Genomic DNA, 15,532 nt, shown 5'->3' with positions numbered 1-15,532 from the left:
TTAGTCTCTTCCAAGATGTTGCGCCCGGTGCGGCCGGCCCCCCCTGCACCCCCCACGCTACGCCACTGAGTACTCGCACTATTCTTTCTGTAGTCAGTGGTACTTAAGGAAACAATATATTGAAAGATGCTCTGCAGAGCAGGTTAGTGAATACCATGTTTGTTCAAGAAACTGTGTTACATCAGGACCCCTCCTCAGAGCTTCTTACAGCCACTAAGAGCTAAGCCAACCAACTCTAGCCCAGCTGAATAACAACAGGTTTTGTATTCAACCCCACAGCATTCTACTGCATCATCATCATTATTCCACCAACAGGTAAAACTTTGTTACCACACGCCCTTTCATTTTTTTTTAGCTCAAAACAATAAAGAAACATATATAAACACACAGTACAAATAATCATTCAGGGAGTTGCCTTCTTACAAATATAGGGCCACATGTACGAAGCTTTTTTCCAGTCGCTACTGGCACAAAAGCAATTTGGGTTTGTGATTTTGTAATAGGAAGAGACATGTTGAGGGCGTCCCTTCCTAATATTGAATCTGAAAGAAATGTACGAATGTTTTGCGACCAAAGTGCAGTTGCAAAACATTCACAGTTTACTGCCCATAGAAAGTTGGTGGTGACCCATTCGAAAATAGGAAGGGGTCCCCGGGGGACCCCTTCCTCTTTGTGAATGCATGTGGACATGTTTGTTAAGGGCAGGGAGTGGTCCCACTGACCACTGCTTGCGCTTCAAAAATGAAACTGAAACGTTTCGTTTTCCTTTTTGAGATGCAGCCCGTTTTCCTCTAAGGAAAACGGGCTACGCTTCAAAAATATAAAAAAGTTGCTATATTTAAAAGTAAACATGGACATGGTGGTCTTCTGTTCCCAGCAGACCACCATCCGTGTGTTTTTTGGAATTCCCAATGGGTCACAAATTGCGACCTACCTCATACATATTAAGGAGTTATGTCTATGTGCGACCCACTGGGAATCACAAATGGAACTCAATAGAGGTTCGTACACTGGAAATTGCGATTTCCATGGTATCGCAATTAGGAAATCGCAATTCCTAACATACGTACATGTGGCCCATAGTCATTGAATTACACAGGAGTAAATCTCCACAGTTGCTACTTCTTTTGGTCTGAACATTCACTATTGACCTCTCACTCTGATTAGTTTGTGTAGAAATGGAAGCCTGGGATGCCTTCATTTCATCTTCGTTGCTGGAACTTCTACTATATTCTAGCTGCACTTCATAATCAGACACATCCAAGAAAACAATCTCATTACCCTCATGCATTCACTGCTCGTTATTCCAGTGTGACTCACTCGCACAACCTCAAATTCAGTACTCATTATTTACGTTGATAGGCTCAGACCATTGTGAAAGAACGTTCCCATTTCTATTTTCTTAGTACTCATCTTACTGCTCTTTTTACCTAATTTCATTCAGTCTTTTCATCATGTTGCACTTTGATGTTTCATCAGCTCTTGTTGTTTTTCAGAAAATCAATCCCAGTATCACTTTCCACCTCGGTCAATTCTGTTTATTTTTTTCAAACAAATTCAACCATAGAAACACAGTAAATAAAAACATACATACAAAAAAACTAAAGTTACACATAGCATTTTAATCTCTAAAATCACAAACCATTCAGTCACAAATATTAGCCCTGATCTTATAAAAACAGCCTAAACCCACCTACACAATTGCAGATCAGTGGATGTACAGCCATTTGCAAATAAATAATGTGGATCTATGAGTTCTGAAACCACCAGATCTCAATAGAGGTGCAATAGAAAAGTGTGTATTTTTTTAAATAGCCACTGATAAAGGTACCATGCATTAGGGTGATTTCAGAGACCAAGGGATTCAAGTAATCAAGCCCTTAGAGAACATCAACACATCATGGACAATGCCCATTCTGAATATGGTAAGTGACTCCCGTTCATAAATATCCAGTACCAGACAAAGATACAGCGCCACACCCCGTGTTGGTTTTTGCAACAAAAAAAAAGTAACAGATGGTCTGGGCAGTTCTGTGCAATCTCTTGTCAGACTTCCATGCCAAAAAGCATCCCTAGACCAGTGGTTCCCAACCTTTTGACTTCTGTGGACCCCCACTTTATCATTACTGGAATTCAAGGGCCCCCACTGGAACATTATTAGAATTGGGAGACCTCCCCAACGAGTCATTACTGAAAGCTGGGGACCTAATATGTTAATATTATTTCATTTTCTAAGCAGTCGCGGACCCCCTGAGGAGGTTTTGCAGAACCCCAGGTGTCCCCTGGACCACAGGTTGTGAACCACTGCCCTACACCATTTTCTAATCCATTTTCACAAAAGACTGTGGTCTTCCTAATTGTGAACTGATATCCTGAGTGTATTTTAACTACAGGGATCTTAAATATATGTCATATTTTAAATAGTTCATGATATTTTCATGTTTAACTGGGGCAACAAGGTTAGTCATGATCCACACCTACAACAGAAGGTGCACCAACTGAATGGTGTCCTCCGATAACATAACCCAATTCTTTGTGTCAATTAAAATAGGAAATGTATTGTCAGGCCTCAAATCCCACCTAAAGAAACTTATTTTCCTCAGCTTGTGTTAACATACACCCAGCACCCACGCAATAACAGGCTCATTATACACATTTACTTCTATGAATACCTAACCTATGGTTTAGGAGTTATTACTTAGTCAAGTGCCAAAACTGGACAAAGCACCCAGTGACTGAATAAATCTGAGCCTTTATGAGTGTAACACGTCAGTCTAGCAGGAGGAGTTGCCAAAGGTATCAGCCAAGAATTGAGTTTTTCTTGGATGCCTGTTTTTAACACGAGGGTCTACTCGTTGAGTCACAAGGCCTAGAATTATTGTATGAGTTCTAGATAGCTTTGTGTTAGGATTTTAGCCGTATGCAAAGGAAACACAACTAGCTAATATTATATTTTGTCCGTTAGCATGCATAATGTATGAAAAGCAGGACATGAATGAATGTGTTGCCCAAGTGAGGAGGATTAGGACTATGCTTCTGTTGGCAGTCCTCAAGTTAATTTGTACAAAGCATGAAAAACAGGCTGCCAAAGGGCGACCCCGCCTTAGTCCATTGGGAAGTCTAGAACAATTGGTACACTAACTGTCGGGAACACATCTAGCCTTTGTAGTGAGATCCCAGGAAATCGATAGTATCAGCATCCACACCCACTAGGGCAAGCGTGTTCTAGCGTTTAAGCCTATTCATGCAATCAAATATTTATCTAAGGTCCATAAATGCTAGATGAGCACGACCCCTGTCACATCAGTGTGTGTGTGTACTAATCTGAAGATGTACAGCTATACATTGTTCAGTAATGCCCAAAGCAGCTCCGAAGCCTAAGATTCCTCCAAAATACCCTTATCCTGAGCCTAGTCTTGTAACTATTCATAATAATTCATCCAGCGACCTTTACAATAGAGGTTATTAATGATACAGGCCAGTAGCCATGGGGGTCCACCTTCCTCCTCCTTTTCACAAATTGGCCAGTTGGACTGAGACCAATATGTACAGCAGCAGTGCAAGAGGTAGAAGGGATGGACACTGAACGTTGAATAGAGTTCCCAGCAAAGCAAAGCTTGACTTCAGTTACAGACAATCTTTCCATAAGTTGGTAAAAACAATGCTGCAACAGGAACTGCAAATGATACATAAGGTAGTTTGTGAGAGCATCATAATCAATGTGTATAACTGGTGAGCGATATTTTGATCCACAGTACATATAGACGGAAGATCGTTTGCTTGTAAAGCAGGTTGGCCATAAATCGATGCTGGAAATACTCGTGAGGTAAAACCTGCAGGCCCATTGGGGGACAGACAAGTAGCTTCATTTTCATCATAGGGCTTATGTACATCAGCTTCAACTACAGTATCACCATTCACAGGATCAGACCTACTCTGAACCTCCATGGGGTTAATTCTTTTGTGGGTTGTTCATGGAACTGCCCACGTGCCTACTAACATATTGCACAGCATTAATGCAACTTTACTCTGCAAAATGTATTTATTAACCTCTTGCTGCCAGGCCTTTCCCCCCTCAGGTGTCAGGACTTTTTTTGGCTATTTGGGGCAGTTCGCGCTTAGACCCTCAAAATGTTTTGTCCACATAAGCTACCCATGCCAAAGGTGCATCCTTTTTTTTCCAACATCCTAGGGATTCTAGAGGTACCAAGAGTTTGTGGGTTCCCCTGGAGGAGACCAAGAAATTAGCCAAAATGCAGCGAAAATGTAATTTAAAAAAAAAAAGGGGGAAAAAAGGGCTGCAGAAGAAAGCCTATGGTTTTTTCCCTGAAAATGGCATCAACAAATGTTTTTTGGTGCTAAAATCACCACGTCCCCAGCTTTCAGGAACAGGCAAACTTGAATCAAAAACACATTTTCCAACACAATTTTGGCATTTTACTGGGACATACCCCATTTTTACTATTTTTTTGCTTTGCCAGCTAGTGCAAGAAATGGGTGTGAAACCAATGCTGGATATTGGACAGCTGAACATTTCCGAAAAAGTAGACTCAATTCTGAATGCAGTAAGTTGTAGATCCTTCAAGGTTTTCCTACAGAAAGTAACAGCTAAAAGTTTTTTAAAAAAAAATATTGAAATTGAGGTTAAAAATAAATAAAAAGAGCCATTTCTGTCCACGTTTTCTTCTAAAACTTTTTCCATCTATGGCAGATTTTCTAAAGCAATATACCGTTACGTCTTCTGGGCTCTTCTGGTTGCGGGAATATATAGGGCTTGTAGGTTCATCAAGAACCCTAGCTACTCAGAGCCAATAAAGGAGCTACACCTTGCAGTAGGTTTTCATTGTATACCCGGTATACAGCAATTTATTTGGTGAAATATAAAGAGTGAAAAATAGGTATCAAGGAAACCGTTGTATTTCCAAAATAGACACAAGATAACATGTTGAGAAACAGTGGTTATTTGCACATCCCTGAATTCTGCGGTCCCCATACTAGCATGTGAATTACAGGGCATTTCTCACATAGTCGTCTTTTTTTTACGCACTATCTTACCTTTGGAAGGAAAAAATGTAGAGAAAGACAAGGGGCAATAACACTTGTTCTGCTATTCAGTGTTCCCCCAAGTCTCCTGATAAAAATGATACCTCACTTGCGTGGGTAAGCCTAATGCCCGCTACATGAAACGCAACATGGACACATCACATTTTTACATTGAAATTTGACGTGTTTTTTTGGAAAGTGCCTAGCTGTGGATTTTGGCCTCTAGCTCAACCAGCATCTAGGGAAACCTACCAAACCTATACATTTTAAAAAACTAGACATCTGGGGGAACACAGAATGGGGTGACTTGTGGGGCTATCACCAGGTTCTGTTACCCAGAATCTTTTGCAAACCTCACAATTTGGCAGAGAACAAAATACTTTTTCCACTCACTTCGGTGACAGAAAGTTCTGCAACCTGAGAGGAGCCACAAATTTCTTTCCACCCAGCATTCCCCCAAGTCTCCAGATAAAAATGGTATCTCACTTGTGTGGGTAGGCCTAGCGCCCGCGACATGAAATGCCCCAAAACACAACATGGACACATCACATTTTCCCAAAGAAAACTGACCTCTTTTTTCAAAGTGCCTAGCTGAGGATTTTGGCCTTTAGCTCCAGCTGCACGTAGGGAAACCTACCAAACCTGTGCATTTTTGAAAACTAGACACCTAGAGGAATACAGGATGGGGTGACTTGTGAGGCTCTCACCAGGTTCTGTTACCCAGAAACCTCAAAATGTGGCAAAAAAACACTTTTTCCTCACATTTTGGTGATAGAAAGTTCAGGAATCTGAGAGGAGCCACACATTTCCTTCCACCCAGCATTCCCCTAAGTCTCCCAATAAAAATGGTACTTCACTTGTGTGGGTAGGCCTAGTGCCGGCGTCAGGAAATGCCCCAAAACCCAACATGGACACATCACGTTTTCCCAAAGAAAACACCTGTTTTTTGCAAAGTGCCTAGCTGTGGATTTTGGCCTCTAGCTCAGCCGGGACCTAGGGAAACCTAGCAAACCTGTGCATTTTTTAAGACTAGACACCTAGGGGAATCCAAGATGGGGTGACTTGTAGGGCTCTCAACTGGCTCTGTTACCCAGAATCCTTTGCAAATCTCAAAGTTTGGCAAACAAATATATACTTTTTCCACACTTCGGTGACAGAAAGTTCTGGAATCTGAGAGGAACTACATATTTCCTTCCACCCAGCATTCTCCCAAGTCTCCCGATAAAAATGGTACCTCACTTGTGTGGGTAGACGTAGTGCCCGCGACAGGAAAATGCCCCAAAACACAACATGGGCACATCACATTTTCCCAAAGAAAACTGACATGTTTTTTTGCAAAGTGCCTAGCTGTGGATTTTGGCCTCTAGCTTAGCCTAGGGAAACCTACCAAACCTATGCATTTTTGAAAACTAGACACCTAGAGGAATCCAGGATGGGGTGACTTGTGGGGCTCTCACCAGGTTCTGTTACCCAGAATCCTTTGCAAACCTCAATATTTGGCAAAATAAAACACTTTTTCCTCGTATTTCGGTGATAGAAAGTTCTGGAATCTGAGAGGAGCTACACATTTCCTTCCACCCAGCATTCCCCCAAGTCTCCCAATAAAAATGGTACCTCACTTGTGTGGGTAGGCCTAGTGCTGGCGACAGGAAATGCCCCAAAACACAACATGGACACATCACATTTTCCCAAAGAAAGCTAACCTGTTTTTTGCAAAGTGCCTAGCTGTGGATTTTGGACATTGAGATGTACGCTGCCTTTCTAATATAACACACTGTTCAACTGCTGTTCACTACATATGGTAACAAGGAAGTCAGATATATTTTATACTGCTTTCCCCCCAAACAAAGTACTAAGTATAAATGTTCTCCTTCAGGGGATTGTTTTGTGTGTTTATGTTCATATCCAGTCTCCTGGGTGTTGCCCTAGTGTGCTGTATGGCTTTGTAAATGATGCACCTGGTTTTGAAGATGGTGTGGGCTGGCAAGTGGAGCCTAACGGGTGTCAGTTTGGAGCATGGGAGGCCTTGGCATAGGGAATTACCACCACCCATATGTAAGAGTACAAGGGATTGAACAGCAATTCTGAAGTCACTTTTTTGACTTTCTTTAGAAGAGAGTACTGGTACCAGGCTCTCTTTGTTTTTTGTTGTTGTTTTTTTTGGTAATGTGTTCCTTAACGGACGGGTGGGTGTACAAGGTGAATCCAAAGTGATTTGTAATTTGGTGAGAGTTAGGGTGCCAAGCCATTATGGTTCATGTTAGTCAGACAGGTTTGTACTATATCTTGTTTGCTGTTCTTGGTAAATAGCAATTCTCTTTTAGTCAGATTGAGCTTTAGGTAGGCGTTGCACATCTACGTTTGGAGGATTTGCAAGCAATGTTTAAGGCATTGGATTACCAACGTAGAAAAGACTTTCAAGTAGAGTTGTGTATCATTGACATATTGATGATTCTTGATGCTGTTATCTGTGAGTAGAGCAAGTCTTCATGTAAAGGTTGAAATTGACAAGACATTATGGAACCTTGGGGGATTCCATGTATTTTGTAACCTGGAAGTGCCCATGTGAACAAACTGGTGTTGGTTGGAAATGTAGGAGGAGAACTAATGAAGGCTATTTCTGTCAAATACCGTTCACAACAAAAGAGTGTGTATGAGGGTGGGATGGCCCACTTTGTCAAAGTCAGCTGAGAGGTCCAACAACATCAGAAGGCTGGAATCATCCTCACCAGTGGTCAAGAGGGCATTGTCTACAATGTATAAGTTGGCAGTCTCTGTGATGAAGTTTGACTGATAGTTGTACAGGAGATGGCTAGCACTGATGTGATCTTGGATTGAACACAGACTGTTTTTTCAATGATACTGCAGATGTATGTTAGGTGAGAGATAGATCTAAGCCTACCAGCGCTTATTCACTTTTACATCTGTTCTACGTGGCAAGCACACAAACGGTTCACATTTTTTGGATGTGGAAAGTATCTATGTCTAGAACATTGTGTTTCGTCATGTGAGTTGTACTGTGGTAAGGCCTTTTTAGAGCAAGGGTTGCACATGTATTTGCACACGTTGGCAGCCTGTGATGGATACGTGTCGTATTTGACCCATGGGATAATGAAATGATTTACAGCCCCAAATAATTGTTTAAGTATTAATTGTTAGTTATCAAGTGAACCCTCAGAAGTTGAAAACTTGTTCCAACCAAGGACACTGTAAGCTGACATCCAGCAACGCTTTAAGGCGAAAGGTAAAACCTTTCCCTACCTCTTTTAGGTAATAATTCCAACTGTGCTACTTGAGAATTAAGGAATGCTTTAATAATCCAGAGCTTCCAGTTGCATGCAACCATTTTTAGTCCTCAGCATGATTATAGCGGTATCTTCTGTTTGCTCCTTGGAGCGTCTCTGGAAGGACTCGATGAAGCACCCAGATGCACACTATGGGTGGATTAAGTGTCCTTCAGATGCTGCTGAGGCTGCCCCTTCACAGGGGCTGGAGGATGGGTAGACATAGGCACGTGTGAATTAGAAGTAGGGCTACAAATTTGGTGCCTTGGCAAACAATAATTTGAAGAAAATAATTTTATATTTTGACATTCGGAGGACGTTTGCCTACCTGCCCTACCAATTTAGGGGGTGGGCTAGTGCCTTTTAGCGACAACTGTTCTTGCAGCCCATTCCTGCGGCCTTTCAAAGCCAGCCTTTGATGACAGCCTTATGACGTCGCTGGGAAGCCGTAGAAATGGAGCTGTTGATCATGATGCTGCACTGCATTAGAATCATGCCCAGCCTGACTGTTGAATGGAAATATTTCCATACTTAATCTGACTGATAAATTAAAATTGTTCTATTTTCTTAAAGTGACTGTTTTTTATTCTACGTTGAAAACTCCCTAATTCTGAAATAAGGGAAAGCAAAAGCATACCTTGTGTCATTTATTGTGACATCCTCATTATGCCAAGCCTCCAATCTTGGATTTTTTTAAAGTGTCTTTTCAGTTGAAATTGGATGTGGTCTGTTGCCTCGAGGGTGAAATAGCTCTGGGTGCTTTGTTTTAAAGCACTTTTTTGAGTTAAGTCTTTAAAGAGGCCCACACAGAGAGTATTTCCCTACTTGGTTTTGGTGAGAGCTGATGCTGTTGGGGACCTGCTTTTGGACAGAGAGTTTGTTTTTAAACACGATTCCTAGATTGCGATCTTTAGGAGCAGGCCATAGTGTTGGACCAAGAGGGGAGGTTACAGCTAGGTGCTGAGGCTAGGTGGGGTGAGTGCCTGCCTGAGAAACATTTCAGTGCAGTCTTAACTTCTCTCTTTTTCAGTATTATTCACCCATGCACTCCAGTGACCGCTTCCTTCTTAGTGAAATGCTAGGCAAGAATCCTTCTCATTGAGGCCGCGGTCACCAAGAGGCTGCCCGTTTACTAAAATTCCTACCGTGTTGGTGTAACTCGATGGCTTCATCTTGAACTAAACGGTGCCCATTGAACCCAAAAAGCAGACTTTAACAGGTTAGTCGTTGCATGAATAGAATTGCAAACTTTTCCAGGAGTATGTAACTTTAAGTTTGAGATGTATGACGCCTGTGCCATTCATGACGAACATATTCGTCATGAATGGCACAGGGTTTCGGTTCAGCATCCTTCTGCCATTGGCTTGTTTGGAATAGAAACATGCAGGCATTGGCTTGATAAATTGTCAATCACATCTTGCATCAGCCCACAAGAGTAGTACCACGCTCTGACGCAGTGAGTGATGCTTTATGATATAAACAGAAGTATGGCTGTCCGAGTTACTTTTCAGTCAGATCCGTTCAATGCTGTCTTGGAATAAAAAATGTAGAAGTAAAGCAGAAGATTATATTCGAAAGCATACTTTACAGTAAAAGTGTGTCGATGGCAAACCCTTCCTTACACTCTTGTGCGTTTCTCCCTACCTGCCAGTAGGTGGCGATCTACAGTTAGAAGTTGTATTCTTACTAATATATATATATATATATATTTTTTTTTACTAATGTCTAGTTCTTACTAATGTCTCACCAGTTTGTGACTTACACTGATCCAAATAAGTAATTGCGCCACGTTTAACAATGGAAAAATGCTGACTTTGTGTTTATAAAGATTGTATTAATGATTTTAAAGTCATACATTAGTTCGTCAGACTACTTAAAAATAATCTTTAAAATTCAACTCCCTTCCGTGCGACTTGCTACAAATATGCAGTGACAGTGCAACCACAAGAGAAAGTCTAAGCCAAGTAACTGCTAGTCCAAGGCATCTTATGGCTAAAATACAACCATATGAACTGTTGCATTGCAAGAAAGGAGGATGATGGTACATGTAAAAGCACCTGCCAGTTTACCTTGACATTATTTTTCAAACCCTTTCAAAATATTTGCATGATCTCTTATGTGCAAAGAATTCTTAGAGCCTTTTCCATAAAATAAGCTCCCAACTTAACAGGCATGCCAAACATCCACTAATGTCTTACAAGAATCGCGTGATAAGATTGCTGTATTGGGGAAGGTAAATTCCTCCTTTTGCTCCAAATGCACCGCCAGTATGACTTCTGTTAGGTTCTCACTTAAGTTGACATTTCCCCAGGACCCAGGCACACCACACTAAGTGACAGATGTAGCAAAGGGTTTTACCCATTCTATGTCTATGGGAAAATGTATTTGTACATATGGCCCTAAGTTACTTCAGCAGGTTAAACCTACCGACTGTATGAACTCCACAGTCCCCTACTCTGTGCGCTCACAATTTCCAGACTTCTCTGCCCCCTGTACAGTGGATCATTAACACCTTCTTAAAGCAGCTTATCATATCGTTGTACCTTGTTGGTGACTCCGTGATCAGGAAGCTTCTCGTGAAAATGGAAAGAGACATTTACAGCTACCAGAGGTTTCTGGTCTCTGCATGGCCATTGCAGCGAGGGGTGCTATGGCACTTAACTCCTCTCCTTTGTGATCCGGAGATCTGGTCAGATTCACTGGTTCTGTGGTGGGGTGGGGAGGGGGGGAGGTCAACTACCTTCCCGGCATGTGTAGTATCTCAATTCCAGTGGATTGGACTACTGCACTGGTGAGTGCATTGCTCTGGAACAGGGAGCTCTGCTTACTTGGTTTATACAAGATATGGCCTTTGAGATACCCTGACCAGAAACCATGTTTCCCAGGCGTTTGAGTACATTACTCTGCAGTAAAGGGAAGTGCTGACTACACTAGGAACATCTAGGGAACCGCTCTGCAGTCCCTGCCAAATACATCATAACTTCACCTCTTTGCAACCACTTGCTGTACCCAGAAACCCTTCACTACAGGCTTATAGGAGAGAGCAGAGACTGGGTGGTAAATCACAAGAAGGGTATTTAGTTTCACTGGCGGCCATAAAAGCATGTCTGGCAACCAGGTACCCTTTACCAACATGTGCACAGCAATGTATGCTTTGGGTGTCCGTTGGTACGCGTTGCTCGTTCTTTGTGGCCTAGTAATTCTTTAGAAACAACAGTGTATGACACAAGCGTAATTGGAGCAGCTGACGGTACCCTTACACCAGTGCTTAATTTGTAAAACAAAAAGAAGTGCCAGGGCCCTTGTCAGGAGGCCACTGCAGCTTGCACCACCCATTGCTCCCTCCCACTAGCACTGCTGGTGACAGTAATACCACTACTAGCCATCACACTCATACAAGTGTGACAATTCAGGCTTTAAATGTACATTAGAATGGCTATTACATACCTTCCAAACTTTTAATATATCTTTGGGTGGCAGATATTATTGATTTTAATGTATATTTAATTATTAAACAACAGCTGTTCCACTCATCTAAAAACAAGACAAACAGTGCCACCATGTGGCACTCTGTCGTAAGAGCCGGTGTTGACACTAAAGTGGCGGTGCACTGCCTTACAGTTCATGACACCAGCACATGGGATTTCTTCCTTGTGTGACTGCTGATGAAGAATAAACAATGATGAGGCGTTACCGATTTGCCTGGCTTCTGCCAGTGTGAGTTGGTGGCCAACACACTACTCTTCTTACATCGCAGTTTCTGAGGCTCGCACTTCATGCCCAAACCAAACTATCCACCCCTTTACTGATGTGTGTGTGTAGTGCTTGATTCCTTGTTTGTGTGTTAGTAAAGTTCAATATCGCCAGGGCCACTGCAATTATGCGATTGTGCTGCTGTGTCTTTTTTCGCAAATTTGGGTTTGGCGCATTTGCCACATCACCCATCATCTGCTGCATAATCTGCAGATTCTAATAAAAAAAAATGTTTCTAGTTCAAATGGTTTAAAAGTTACTGAAAATGCAGCAACACATGTTGCCGCACAGTGGAAGTTCCTTTCCAAAGGTTGACGTGCCACCTTTCTGAGGTGCCAGTGAGGTGCAACCCATGCCCAGACAGTGTGAACAAGTTTAAAATGTCAAAGTAATTAAATGCTATCCCACAATGTGCCACATTATGCCGTGTAATTTGCCTTTTCTTCCTGCATAATTTAGTCATCCTTGCCACATAATTTCGCCCTCCTCTGCTGCATAATTCCTAAGACCATGACTATTAACTGTGCGTGTGTCTTGGCGCTGAGTACATGTGTGTGCTTAGCCTTGCATATGGTAGGGTGCTTAATTGGAAAGACAGGTCTTCAGCTTTTTGCGGACTTCAGGAAATGAATGACATTTACCATTTCATAGAAACCAATTCATAAAATGTCTTTTTGTTTGAAATCGGCTTTTGTATACTTATTTTTAAGATGTAAATGCAATAGTTACAGGTTTTACTTTTAGAAACAGTTTTGGCCGAGGAGGTATTTATTTCAGTGCTTTTCTTCAGGGGATTATTTCAGATGCACATATTTTATTTTGTCCAGCAGCTACTTTGGGTGCTTTTATTTGCTGATCCTTCACCACACCTAAACTTCATTCATCCCTGGCCCCTCACAACCCTTGAACACCATCACTCCCTACCCCTAAAATCCATCACCACACCTAAATTACACCATCCCTGAACCCTAAAAGCCCTTTCTACCCCTAAAGTAAACCCATCTCAGAAATCTAAACTCCCTCACCATACATAAACTCCACCCATCCCTGAACCCTGAAATCCCTTTCTGTCCCTACACTGCACCAATCCCTGAACCTTAAAACCCCTTATCTGCTCATAAACCACACTCATTCCTGAACCCTAAAAGCCCCTTTCTATACCTAAACTCCACCCATCCCTGACTCCTTAAAATCCCTCACCACACCCAAACTCCACCTATCATTGAACCCTACAGAAACCCTTCCCGCCCTTAAAGACCACTCATCCATGAACCATAAAACCCCTCAGCACCCCTAAACCCTGCCCTTACACGAACCCCCCAAAAAACACCTTCTACATATACATTCCACCCGTCCCTTAATCATAAAACCCCTCCTGACCCTAAACTCCATCCAATTCTGAACTCTAAAAAGTCTTCACTACCTCTTACCTCGACCCATAATTGAACCTTAAAAACCCCCACCAACCCTAAACTCCGCCCATCTATGAACCCTAAAACCACTCAACACCTCTATACTCCACCCAATCCTAAAACACATAAACTACACTAATCCGTGAACTATAAAAACTCCTCCCCACCCCTAAACTTCACCCATTCTAGATTCCTAAAAAGCTTTCACCACCCCAAAACTCCACCCATCCCTGAACCCTAAAACACCTTTCTATGCCTGAATCCACCCATTCCTAACCCCTATAAAGCCCTCATCACCTCTAAACGTTACCCATTCCTGAACCCAAAAACCCCTCACTAGTACTAAACTCCACCCCAGTTTCATGTAACTTTTGATTTTTCCTTAAAATCATCTTTCTTTTAAAATGTTTCCTTCGATTTTCAGTTTATTTGTATTTCCTTAAAATGGTCTTTCCTTAAAATTAGTTTTCCATGATTACGTTTCGTCCAGTGTGGTTTTTAATTTTTCAGTTAATTGGCATACATCAGAGAGGAGGAGGCTCTGATGTGGAGTGGGAGGCCATTCCATGCTTTAGGAGTAATATAACGGAACGCTCGTCCTCCTGATCTGGTTCTCTGTATGTGTGAGAGTTGTGCAAGTATCTGTCCTGTGGAGCATAGGTGTCTGGATGGTTTGGTGGAATGAGATGCAACTGTTTAGTAAGGAGGTGAGGCCTAAGTTGTTTAGTGCCTTGAATGTGTGTGAGGGTTTGAAATGAGCACGTTTGTGCATTGGGAGTAAGTGGAGCTCCCTGAGGTGTGGTGTGATGTGAGTTCTGTATGAGAGGTTTAGAATGAGTATGGCTGCTGAGTTCTGGATGGTTTGTAGCCTTCTAGTGAGTTGCTTGGTAATCCTGGTGTAGAGGGTGCTCCTGTAGTCCAAACTGATGGTGACTAGGGTGTGAGTAACAGTTTGTCTAGTGTTGTTTGGGAGCCATTTGATAATATTCCCCACCATCTTCAGGATGTGAGCGAAGGATGCAATGACGGCATTGACTTGTGAGGTCATGTCCAGTTCTCTGTTGAAGATTATTTAGAGGCTTCTGGCATGAGTGCTTGGTGTGGGTCCCATAGTTAGGTGTTCTTGCCGAAGATCACAACTTATGTCTTTTCAGTGTTAAGCTAGAGGCAGTTGGCCTTTCTAATTAGCCACTTTGGTCATGCAAGTGGTGAAGCTTGTTTCTTGTGTTTGAGGTCGTGCCCTAGAGGGAGAGTATGAGTTGCATGTCATCCATGTAGGGGAGGATGTTGATGTGGTGTACACAAATGAAATTGGCCAGAGGGATCATGTAAGCATTGAAGAGGTGTGGCCTTCTTGTCTCAATGCTTGATGCCATTGCATAAAGTTGACACCTCACCTGCAGTTACATTGCTGGTTTATTCTGAAATATCATGGACATCTGTTAAGTAGCCAGCACAAGCAACTATTTCTGTGGTTAGAATCCACACAGCACATTCCAAAGAACGCCCACAAAACAGATTCTGTATGTTTAGCCCTGTTTACAAAAGAGCAGAACACAAAACTGAGAGAGTCTCCTCTCTAACTCCCTGGCCCAGTATAGTCTCTAGTATGTTTGTTTTATGTATTTTGCTATGCAGCTGTTAGAAATTGGGTTACCCTGCTGACTGGGGTGTAAGCCCTGGTAAAGCAGCAACCACAATCCTAGTCAGGGTAAGGCACAAGCAAACCCGAAATTAACCTCTGCCCAACCCCCTGGTAGCGTGGCGCAGAGCAGTCAGACTTACCTTAGAGGCAATGTTTAAAGTATTTGTGCAACACTTTATAAACAGTAAACCAGTGAAAACACCACTCAAAAGGTGTCTCACACCAGGTCAGAAAAATAGAGCAGAAGTTAATAAATAAAACAAGGCCAAAATGACAAAAATCAAATTAGTAGAACCAGAGTTATGATTGTTTTAAATACTAAGCTATGAAATAGTGCCTTAAAATTATAAAGTGCCAACCCCGACTATCTGGTTACGCTGGACCAGATCAGAGTT

The 15,532-nt window shown here is 42.2% G+C and overlaps 1 protein-coding gene across 5 annotated transcripts in view; it reads left to right on the top strand.

Annotated features, from left to right (window-relative positions):
- RPS6KC1 (ribosomal protein S6 kinase C1) overlaps positions 1 to 15,532 on the top strand; it is a 546,019-nt gene that overhangs the window by 373,924 nt on the left and 156,563 nt on the right. The window lies entirely within an intron of this gene.

This window comes from Pleurodeles waltl, chromosome 5 (assembly GCF_031143425.1).
Source record: "Pleurodeles waltl isolate 20211129_DDA chromosome 5, aPleWal1.hap1.20221129, whole genome shotgun sequence".
NCBI lineage: Eukaryota > Metazoa > Chordata > Amphibia > Caudata > Salamandridae > Pleurodeles > Pleurodeles waltl.
The sequence above is the reverse complement of the archived record's forward strand: the minus strand, read 5'-3'. Positions and strand labels throughout refer to the sequence as shown.